Source organism: Hyperoodon ampullatus, assembly GCF_949752795.1.
Source record: "Hyperoodon ampullatus genome assembly, chromosome: 4".
Classification (NCBI taxonomy): Eukaryota; Metazoa; Chordata; class Mammalia; order Artiodactyla; family Ziphiidae; genus Hyperoodon; species Hyperoodon ampullatus.
In genome coordinates this window covers 22,924,539-22,936,661 of record NC_136917.1, presented here as the reverse complement: position 1 = coordinate 22,936,661, position 12,123 = coordinate 22,924,539, and the positions used below count along the sequence as shown (strand labels likewise).

At 51.5% G+C, this 12,123-nt stretch overlaps 1 protein-coding gene across 1 annotated transcript in view; it reads right to left on the bottom strand.

The window, feature by feature from the left end:
• Positions 1-12,123, bottom strand: part of COL23A1 (collagen type XXIII alpha 1 chain) — a gene marked incomplete at both ends in the record, with an annotated part of 351,203 nt that overhangs the window by 121,854 nt on the left and 217,226 nt on the right.

The window sequence follows — 12,123 nt, the reverse complement described above, 5'->3', positions numbered from 1 at the left end:
TCTCTGGCTTAGCTTCCCAGTGGCCTCCTTCCCCTCACATGGGTTGGATCTGACTAGGTGCCTCCCCCTTCACCCAAACCCTCCTGTGTCCTCTTGATGCCTGAGGACCACATACAAGCCTCTTGGCAGGTATTAAGGTCTGGGCTGCGCCTGCCTAGTTGCTTCCCAGACTGTACCGCATGGTCCGAGTTCGGCACACTGATCACTGAGCATCCACTGGGGTGTTCGGTGCCCTTTCTCCTCCTCCACGGCTACAGACCCTTGCGTTTCCTGTTCTCCTCCTGGATAGCCAGGCCCCTCATTCTCCAAGCCCAGCTCTCATGTCACCTTCCTCCCACCCTGCCTGGTGATGGTTTCCCTGCCATACTGGGAGCTCGTTGAGGGCGGAGTCTGGGTCCTCTCAGGCTGAGTCAAGGACCGAGGCAGGAAGGGTCGTGGTCAGGGCACCAAGGGCTTCGCAGGCAGACACACTGGGTTTAAACCCTGCTCACACTCGCACCAGCTGGGTCACTCTTTAAAGCCTGCAAGATGATCCGCGCAGCGACGGGCATCATCTGGCGCCATGTTTCCTCCACGCCTGGTCCCTCCTTCCATCAGAGCAGGTATCCCATCTGCTAAAGACCCATCTTTCTGACCATCTTCCCTGTGAGTCCCCACAACAAGGCTGGGTCCGATTCATCTCTTCCCTCCCAGCTGGCCCCAGTGGGCCACTCAGGAGCTCTGCTGGCTGCAGGGGCTACTCTCAGCCCAGCCCAGCTGCCTGGAGAGGAGGTAAGTCTGCGCCTGTGCCCAGAACTCCCTCTGCACCTCATGATGGGCATCGCCTCCTCCGTCCTCTAAGGCACTAGTCACCTTTACTCTGAGCCCCTGCTCAGTCAGCCCCCCCCAGCTTCTGTACCTCTGCTGCCCCTCATCATCATCTCCTGAGCTGGCCCCCATCTGGTCCCATCTTCTGTCACATACACTTCCAGCCACAGCCTCCTCTGTACTCGTACCCTATCTGACCCCTCCAGCCATTTCCCACCCTGCCCCCGGGAGAGTGCTTTCAGAGCACCCCTCCTCAAAAACCCATCACCACGGCTAGAACAAGTCCCGATATCTCTCTATCTGACCCCCAACCACTTCAGCTTCACCTAGAACTGAACAGTGCCCTGCCCCCGACCCATGGTGCAGCCACTCTGAGCTACTCCCGCCTTCCTGGAAGCACTTCCCTCCTCCTTGCCTGTCCCCGTGTTTGTCAACATCATATCTATTGTTTAGGCCCAGAGCAGATGTCATAAAGACTTTTCTGGCTCTCTCCTTCACCCAGGGAGCAGGTCTTGGCCCAGGAGACCCATTTTGCGTCAATACTTGGTGTGCCAGGCTTCCTGTCCATACAGCTGGGCCATGCTTTCTGTACCACAAGGCATCTCGTCCAGGTCCGGAATGGGGTGGGCACTTTGCGAGTGTTTGTTGAAACTGAATTTTACACGGTGTGCGTTTAAGACCCTTCTCTGAATGGGTTTTGGTCTGACTATTAAGCAGGCCATTTGCTATCAGACAAAATTCAGTTTGTGGTCAGGTCAAATTTTTTCCTATGGCCAAATCGTTATGCAAGGGTACCGCTGGAATATAAATCAACACTATCTTGATCTGCTTGGAAACAACCAATGGCATTGGCTCCAAGTTGTTTGATGATGTCCAGATGTGGGCTGCTGAAATGCATTTTCTGTAACTGAGCTGACAGGAGCTCCAAGTCTGACAGGGGTGCTTGGCCTTGAGCAGGTCACCCCTCTGTGTGCCCCTGTTTTCTCCTCTGTAGCAGGGAGGGAGCACAGCAGGCTTATCGGCAAGTTCACAGAAAACATGAAACGACCTCCATTTTCCTGAAACAATCTATACTTTGAAATCAAGTATTCTGTACATTCATATGGAGCTCCGAGCCCACTGCAGACTGGGTGTGCTCCTTTGTGGGCTTCAGCAACTGGTGTCACCACCATGTTGAACGGAGGGGACCCAGAGGTGGACATTAGATCCTGCTGTATAATACAAGCCAGGAGCCCCCAGATGTTAGGGAGGCTGGGGGGCCAAATCTAAGGCCAAGCAGGCTGCAGAGGACTTGTCCTCTTCTGGTTCAGAACAAATGCAGGCTGCCATCCCACAACCATGTCTTTTCTTTCTTTCCCACTATCCAAATGCACCCTCTTCCTACTTTGGGGGACTTCTTGCTCCCAAATTCAGAAACCTACTGGGGCACCAGCAGGTAGATGCACACCTGTGTGCTAGTCCAGGCTTACCAGGGGTACACCCACAACTCTCAGGGAGAGTGGAGATGGATGAGACCCAGGAGCTCCAAGCCCTGAGGAGTTCAGGGCCAGGCCAGGTGGCAGGCTGTGCATGCAGGAGAACCACTCTAAGGGAAATGCCACAATGTGCTAAGGAAATTCACGGGGTCAGCGGGCTTCGTTTTTGCACAGAGGGGCTCAAGAAAGGCCTTAGCAAGAAGGCAGTATTGGAGCAGGGCCTTGAGGGTGAGAAGGTCTTAGATTTGCTGAGAGGGCAGGCAAGGAACAGCCGTGGGGACAGTATGAGACAAGGTATGGAAGCAGGTAGGCCTGGATCAACTCGTTTTTGTCTAAAACTTGCGGTGTGAGAAAGGTGGATTGGGAAATCAAATCTACCTGGCCAGGACAGCAGGCTAAGGAGGGGGAACCTCACGGACTGAGCAGAGAGGATCTAGTGTTTTGTGCTGGGAGCAGCAGGGCCGAGCTGGGCCGTCAGAAGCCATACTCCTGTAAAGTAGCTCAACCAGCAAGCTTCGCAGAGGTGAAGTTCCTCCAGGGAAACCTGGTGCATTTGGCATCACTCCAAGCCAAGTATGGCTGTTTATTTGGACACCAGGTACTTTTTTTTTTTTTGCAGTACGCAGGCCTCTCACTGTTGTGGCCTCTCCTGTTGCGGAGCACAGGCTCCGGACGTGCAGGCTCAGTGGCCGTGGCTCACGGGCCTAGCTGCTCCGCGGCATGTGGGATCTTCCCGGACCGGGGCATGAACCCGTGTCCCCTGCATTGGCAGGCGGACTCTCAACCACTGTGCCACCAGGGAAGCCCGACACCAGGTACTTTTTATTGCTCCTGGGCTATAAGGTCATGAACATTCTTTTCCCCTGACGTGGCCTTGCCTGCTAACAGATTCCCACTGGCAGACACATGCACACCTGGCACACAGGGGCTGCTCCTCACTGCAGCAAACCCTGACCGGTACAACGTCAGAGATGGAGTGGTAACACAGATGGGCTGGTGTGGGGAGGAGAAAGAGAAATGAAGAACTGCTCACATGTTGTGACCCTTCAAGGTTTACCCTTTTGAGACATGGGCCCCCAATTTACAGAGTGAAGTGGATATGGAAAGCCAGCCATTGAAACCTTTTACAACATATATAGCATGAAAATGAACCAGCAGCCCAGGAAAAGCACAGCTAGTCCCAGCACTGAGACCAGAACTCAATTGAAGCCAAGTGTCCCCACAGTAGGATCCTAGATCAACGTCCCTGTGATGAACACAACATCTTTAGGGCGCAGCCTCACCAGACAGGCGGTGCTGAGCTAAAGGAATCATGAAGGGCACATGGGAACATCTGCTAAAAAGACACCCCCGCCCCCCGCCGCAGGAGTGTGTGGAGCCAGGCTATAGACCTTGAGCATGATTTTTTTCTCCTTATGTTTAAAGTGTCAAAGGAAATGCTCTGTGCAGACTTGATGAGGAGTCAGAACCTGAAACTCACATCCAAGTATCTGTAATTCCTTATCCTAAGTGGGTTCAAGCAGCATCACCAGGCAGCAGCCCCCAAACCAAGACAGGTGCCAGCACCTCCTGCTCATAGGCCGAGAGGGGCAAAATGACGTGCCCAACCAAGTGAACATAACTGGTCCATTTACTCTAAGACCTTTACATTAAGGGATGCTGAGCAGGGAGGACAGTTGAAAGAGGGACGAGCTGTGGGCCTTGTTTTTCTAACTGCAGGTGATGGGTCAGATGGGTCTCCAGGGATTCAGCTCCAGCTCCAAGTCCCTGACGCCCCTTGGCTGAGCTAGGTGACGTCAGGCTGGCCAGGATGACACTGGGAGGCCAGGACCCGAGCAGCCCAAGCCTCCTTCTGAGGTACCCTGGCTTCCTGGGCTGACTGATCCCACCACCCACCTTGCCCTGACTCACAGCTCTCCCACCCACCTGCCTCTCAAGGGAGAGCCCCGATTCCGTGGTCCCTTTTGGGCGGTCTGTCTCCTACCAAAGTGGAAACGTCTTCCCCTCCTTGGATCTCTGAGACCCCATCTGAGCCTCTACTGTCCTCTCCACACAAAGCCAGACCCCACTCCACCCCACCACACCAGGGGGTTCCATTAAGTCCAACTGTGAACCTGAGGCTGAAAATGTTTCTAAGTGTTAATTTTATAGCTATTACCAACCTGAGTTAACTCCTTCTGATTTAGCTTAAACTCTGGAACTACTAGAGTTCGGAAGATCTAATAAGTTAGTTAAGAAGGATTTTAGGAAAAAAAAAACTGACTAACTTTAAACTAGGAAATCCAGTAAAATTTTTAGATTGGAGGTTGCACAATGATAGCCCACAGACATATTTTGTCTGGTCTGCAGAGAGTTTTAAAAACATGTGAATTAATTGCCCAGAGTTAAAAGACAATTTTGCATACAGCTCAGGATTTCTGGTTCCTCTTTAAGAAATAAGTTGGGCAGCAGAGGTTAAACCTCTGAGGATGGGGACTGACTCAGGAGGGTGAAGGTGGGTGCTGAGAGGTGGGGCAGCCCCACCAGGCTCGGGAAGCACTGAGGGAGAGTGTTGCTCATGAGAGAAGTAGCGCTGCACGTTCCAAGTTCCCAGCACAGACCTGGCTTGGCTGTGAGCCTTGGTGTAATTTACAGACTTGGCAGGAGAGCCATTTCCTCCAGTTTTCTGTTTCTAATTAAAGCTTTTAGGCAAAGGGCTTAGTTGCTGATTTTGGTGCCAGAGTTAGCCCTGGCCTTATTAAATAGAAATATACAGCCAAGAGGAAATGAAGGAGGAAGGACAAATGATGCCAAAGGGGAAAAAATGGGACTAAGAAACCAGAGCAGCATCTTTAGGAATAAAATATCAGGGGGTGCGTTTGGTGGGGGGCTGGTGGAAAGAATGGGATGGGAAGCAGGAGCTACAATGACTGCAAGGGGCAAGGAGTATCACAGCTTCAGACTTCTTAGAACTGAAGAGTACTGTAGCAGCAAGAAATCAACCTCCTTGGAAAGAAACAAAGGCTTAAAAGATCCCCAAAACTTCTGACCCAGTTCAAGCACCAGGGCTACCACTCACCAGCTGGCTTTTTACTCTCGGGGCCCGGGTGGGTTGGGCACCTCTCTTAGTCTTGGTCTTCTCAGCTATCAAATGAGCACAGCAACAACTAGATAGGGGTTGCTATGGGGATGAGATGAATGCATGATGTGAAAGCCCGCCATCACCTGAGCGGTGGGATTCGGGCCACTTCTCAGGGTCGGGACCCTCGCTCTGCACCTGGGTGTGGCAGAACTGAGTCTGCTGTTCCCATCACAGCTGCCTCCAGCTGGAGGGAGCCCTCCAGGCACCAAGCTCCACAGTTTGGTCATATGAGATCAATCTGCACAAAACCCATTTGAAGGCACAATCCCACAAATACTTCTCACCTGTTCTGCTGGGGCCCCCTCCCATGGGAGGGTGAGTACTAAAGTCACCACCTGGGGTAAAAGCAGAGCAGTCGGAGGTACCTTTAAACACAGCTGAGCAGGATGCTCACCGGGGGAGAGGCGTGGCCAGCTCAGGGGCTCATCTGTTGCTTAGGCAGGAGCAAATCCTCTCCTTCTCGCCCTCACTCACTCTAGGGACTCCAGGGAGCACTTTGGGGGCAGGAGGTCGTGTGGAACGCCAGCGCTAGATAACGTCTGTCTTGATTTTCGGTTGGTCGCACACGGATGAGTTCACTTAGGCTGGGTTCGCACATATGAGTCCTCCATATGCTAGGAGGTCTTCAAATAACTTGTTCACTTATTTTATAATCAGGTGGACTCTGGAGGGTATAATTCTCAGCACACACTGGCCTCTACTGGAACTGAAATATCTGATCTAAAAATATTCTGCTGAAGTGGATAACAGAGTAGTAGGATTTTTACGAGGAGGTGGCAAGGGTCTGGCCACCCGATCCCCTGAACCAGACCTCTGCTCCGCACACCCCTCTGCTCCTGCAGTGTCCTTCCAGTCACCTCTCTCCACTTGACACACTCCTACCTGCCCTTCCAGGCCCACTTGCACTATCATCCCCTCTCTTCCTTGATACCTCATCGTCCCCACAGGCTTTCCCACACCCCTACACCAGAGTACCTATGGAGTTATCCTGTGGACAGACGTTCACAGCGTGTCTCCCAGTCCTCTGTAAGGTTTTTGAGCAAGTCAGGAACCATACTGCCTGGGTTTGCATCCCAGCTCTGCCCCCTGTGACCTCTCTGTGCTTCAGTTTCCTCATCTGGAAGGTGAGGCTGGGAGCAGCACCTCCTCGCAGGGCTGGATGAGTGAATGCACTGAAGGTGTGGACAGCATCCAGCTTTAGCAAGCAGTGAAAACCTGTTAGCTAAACCCACAGTGGGTACCACCTCCTGCCCCTAGGATGGCTAGAATCAAGAAGTCGGATTAATAACAAGTGTCGGTGGTTTGGGGAGAAATGGGCAATGTCATACCCTGCTGGTGGGAATGCACGTGACACGTCCCACTTGCCTTCCTCTCTCTGCTCTTTTCCATAGCACATGCCATCTTCTAAAATACTATTCGATGTACTCATTCTAGTTCTTATTTATTGTCTGCCTCCTGCTAAAGGGGAGCTCCACTGGGTCACGGTAAATCCTCTCAGATCCAAGTGGTAAAAACAGTGCCAAAGAGAGGGTTAGAGCTGGACGTAATTAATGCCAGTCCGAGAGGGAAAAGGCAGCTGTGGAGCTGGGAGAAGTCCCCGTGTGACAATGAGTGTCAGCAAATCTGTCAGGCTCGGGAGGGGGGCTGGGAGACAGCCTGCAGGATGTGTAGGGACAGGCTGCCCTCCCCAGTCCCCACACCACACTCCCCTCACTGCCAGCTCCTAAAGGCCGGGAGAACAGAGACAGTGAGACCAAGGACCCGAAGGTGAGGGGACCCTGCCTCAGCTGCGTTTGCCCAATAGGGCTGGATGCGCGAGGACTCCATGCAGAGGCCTGAAGCCCTTGTCTTATTCCGAGTCACAGAAGCTTTAAGCAGAGACGCTGTCTTCGATTGCTGCAGATTCATCTGGAGACAAGTCAGACTTTATGTGAGGCTATTTAGAAACTTAAGTTATCCCACTTTGGGGGCATATTTATGCATTTCATTGCAGAAATGTTAGCGCATCTGATTACGGGGGCTGCCTCGTGTATGTCCAACCTTACCTTTCATTATAGAACAGTTTTGAATTCTGACACGTCAGGTCCCAACGGGTGAGATAACAGACTGTGAACGCCTACTAGCGAAGGTTTGATTAAATTACTGTACATCTGTCTGGAAGTCAAAAACAAAACACAGAAAGATCTCTAAGACATGGAGGTAAGTTAAAAAAAATAGTTCAACCATGCAACAAAAATTTGCGAAGTACCTAATGAGTTAGGCACTTTTCTAGGCACTGATATTAGAAAAGTGAAAAAATGTAAAAATACTAAATAAAACTCTCTACATGCACTATGCACACATGTGTATATAAATGTATAGAAAAAGGCCTGCATGCACCCACATGAATCTGGTAATAGTGGGACCTGAGGGGACAGAGATCACGCAGGGATGAAGGTGGACTTTGACATTTTATTTGCTACACTTTGGTATTGTGTGTGTGTATATATAAATAAAATCTATTTGTATATGTATGTCTATATATTGTATATTATTTGGTATGTATATATTTTATATATATATTAAAGTGCTACAGACTGAGTTTGTGTCCCTCCCAGATTTATATGCTGAACCTAACCCTAGTGTGATGGTATTAGAACATGTGGTCTTTGGGAAGTGATTAGGTCGTTAGTGTGGGGCCCTCAGGAACAGGATTAGTGTCCTTATAAGAGACCCCAGAGAGCTCCCTCACCCCTTCTGCCTGCCCTGTGAGGACACAGCGAGAAGACGGTCATCTATGCACCAGGAAGCAGGTCTTTGCCAGACACCAAATCTGCTGGCTCCTTGATCTTGGACTTCCAGTCTCTAGAACTGTGAGAAATAAATGCCTGTTGTTCACAAGCCACACAAGCCACCCAGTCTATAGTATTCTTTACAGCAGCTCAAACAGACTAAGACAATAAGCAAGAGATCATGTATTACTCCTATAATTAGCAGAGAAAAAAAACTAGTACTATAAAAACAAAAGTAAAACAAGGGGAAAAGAAACCATGCATTGAGTCCAAGCTATTTGTTTTACAAATGGAGAAGCTGAAGCTCAGGGAGGTCCCATGGGCTCAGGTCCAAATTGGAACCCAGATCCATAGAGTCCCCAGGGTTAGCTCCTGAACCCATGCTGCCCGCAACACAATCCCCCAAATAATACAAGGGATGTAAAGGTGCTTTGTGAACTGGGATGAACTCTATGAGCGTGCCACCTTTTGAGGGGATAGAAAATTCTTTTTTTTTTTTTTTTTTTCCAAAGTTCTTTTTACCACCAAGGAACCACTCTATTTGTTATCTGTAGTAGCCACAGGAAAGAGGCTTTGAGAGCAGGGGAAGGTCTATAGGTCAAATGCTGCCCAGAGTCAGAGCAAGATAAATTCTATAACTGGATGGTGGGACCATGACCCTGGGTCATAGGTGACCTTGGGGAGGGAGCCCAGCATGCGTTAGTATAGCTGTGTAAAAATTAACATTCTTGGATTTCTAGCGCATACACTATTTTTTGCGGGTTTCCTTTTCTCTGTTTGCTTTTGTATTTCTCTCCTATTTTTTTTCTTTTTTCTGAAAGGGGAAAATATGTTGCCACCCATCACACCTAATTTTAAGCTCTAAGCTTTGACTTTGCAATTGCAGTTGACTTCATTCATTATTCATTATTTTTAATGTAATGTCTTAATTTTTTACATCGAAACAGTTTTTTCCAACATTCTGAAAACCAGAAGGAGTGAATGAAAGGCAACGTTTGAGCTGGGCCCCAAAGGAATGGCTGGCGGAGGAGGCCAGCCCTGGCGGAGGGGACAGCCTGGACAGCATGGAGGTCCAGGTCTGTGCCAAGTTTGGGGACCAGCCCTGGTGGGAGGGAGGACATAGGACGCAGAGGTGTGGACTCTACCTGTCCCTGAACGGCTTTCACATGGACGTTAACATAAGTGCTCGAGACAGGGGAGACCCTTCTAGGGCAGTGGACATGGAGACTGAGATGAGGGAGAGGATGGGACGGCCATCAGGGGAGAGGCAAGGCAGAGACTGCATCCTGGGGTCTGGCTGGGCCCACTGCAATCTGTGACCAATGCTGTGAAATAGGGCAATTTCACGTTAAAGTCTTGATTTCCCGCTTGAAAAACCAGAAGCTCTGGCCTCCCTGGGGCTGCAGTCGGTGTGGCCACATTCCCTGAAGTGGACCCAGGCTCTGACTCCTTCTGGTCCCTCACTCACCAGCAACACCCATCTGAGCTGGTGATGTCAGCCTTTAAGAAATAGTTAGGAAGTGGCTTTTATAGGCTCCTTTCAACTCCAGAGGGAAGACAGTAAGGTCGGCAGCCAGCTCTTGCCAGGACTTAGGGAGGTATGGAGGCTGCATGAGGTGGGTGCTGCCAGCTCACCTCATCCCCACCTCTACTGGGTAGGCAGGGAGGGCACACAGCAGGCTTCCCTGGCTACCCCCAGACAGACATGGTAAAAGCCCTGTTACTGGGGGATTAGCACCTAAAGGGGCATGTGAGGGGGTGGCTGGGTTAATAATTACCTGGAAAGTTCCTTATACTGCCCAGAAAGTGCAGTGGCCATGGATATTACATCTCTCCAGCACTAACCAAACGAAGGGTGCCCTGGCCTGGGTTTCTTTGATCAAATTGGCGCATTCTCTCCTATGGAGAAACCAGGGACTTCCCGGGAGCAGCACAGTCTTGACCCTGACTCTCCACATGACATGGTCTGACCAACACAGAGATGCCTATTTCGGGGCTTCACACTACACTGGAGTCTTTCTGGAGGAGAATGTGGTTCTGGCGCAGTCCCTGTGGGGCTGGGGTTTCTAAACTAAGAGGCTGAAGCCCAGAGAGATTGGGTTGTCTGCCCAAAGTCACACAGCTAGCAGGAACAGAGCCACGGCATCAGCTGTGTGGGGCCGGAGAGCACCTCGGCTCTTGATCAGAGGCACCTACATTGCCTGGAGGGAAAGTCAGGTTATTAGGGTGGGCAGGAAAAGCTCAGGATAAAAAAAAAAGGTCAACTTCCACGTTTTTTGTTTGTTTCCACATTGGTTCTTTTGGGAACCCAATGCAGGCCTTGAGTTTATGTCATAACAGTGGAATGAGGGTAAAGTTGGGAACCCATCGACTCCATCTTCCTCGTGTGATAGGGACTAACGGGGGCACGGGGTGGGGGAAGATGTGACCCTGAGGAGGTGGAGGCCTCAGGGGGGGGCATGGATGCTCCACTGGTGGCCATAGTCAAGGAGCCTGTGGAGGCCCAGCTGAGCTCAAAAAGTCAGGGTGAGGGGCTTTGCCAGTGTGCCCTGGGCTTTACTGAGTCTCATGGAAACTATCCCCACCCAAGGTACCAGTATGTTCTTAAGCCACAGGGGTGTGGAATGGAGACCAGAGCCCAGACCCAAGGACTCAGGTGGGACTGCAGATGGAGAAGCCCAGCCTGGCTTCTACCACTGGGACCACACTCCTCCCCACCACCTCCTCCTAAGAGCCCCCCCACCCCCCTGCACCCCCTCCCCCGCACTCCCCAGCTCCCGGGGGGCCAGGGAAGTTGTAAAGCTGAATGTCAGTTGTGATTTAGGGCAGCCTTACTCCTCGGCTGGCTGGGAAGTAAGTGGATCCAGCTGGCAACCAGGGCCTGCCAGGGGTAGTGGGGAGGGAAGCGGGAGACAAGGAGATGGAGGTGCACCTGAGTGCAGAGCTGGGAAGTGATGAGACCAGGCGGCTGGCCTCAGCCTCCGGCCTGGCCCCTAAAAAACTGGCAGGAGCAGGGAGGGTCTCTGTGATCAGGACTGTTGGCCTCCAGTGCAGGGCTCTCAGACTCAAGATAGTGAGTCTGAGAGTCAGCAGGATCACCTGGCAGACTTGTCCACACACACGATGCTGCCCCCTCAACCCGACCCCCCACCTCCTAGCTAGGTCTGGATGGAGCCTCATAATTTCCAATTCTAATTTTTGGAAGCTTCCCAGGTGATGCTGCTGCTGCCGCTGGTCTGGGGACCACACTTTGAGAACCACTGCTCTAGGCCTAATGCTCTGCTCAGGCTGGGACCAGCTCGTCCCACAGGGACTGGTCGTGCCTCACCCCTGTCCCACCTGATCAGAATTTTCCAACCAAGAGCCCAGCCCTAACCCCACCTGTGTCTGTGTCAGGAAACCCAGGACAAAGTCACTCAGAGGGCTTGAGCCTGGCTTGTTCCTCAGTTTCAGCGGCTCCCTTGCCCTGTCTCTACAGGCCCAGGACTCTGCATGGGCTGGTGGCTACCTTGTCCTCCAGGGACTCTGTCAGCCCCAGAAGTCTGTCCTGTTCTTTCCTGGTAGGTGGGCTGGGGATTTCAGAAGTCCCTGCTCAGCTGTGACCTTGGGCCCCAGGACTTTCTGTGGAAACCTGGGCCCTCAGCCTGGAGGCAGGTGAGGGTGGGTGGGGGGACATGAACCCACCCCTGACTTCTCGAGGAAGGATCCTGTAGCATCTTCCACACTCCCCGGTTGCTCTTCTGGGTTAGAGCAGAGGTGAGTTTGGACCACTTTCAGGCTGAGGTATGCTGTACGTGTGACTTGGGGGCAACCCTAAAGCTTTTGGCATACTGGAGCCATGAATAAAAGACCTTGACGAAACAATGTAAGTGCTATTTTCGTGCTTTAAAATATAATATGAATACTGATAGTTTAAAATAAAGGAAGTGGGGGAAGGAAAAGTAGAGAA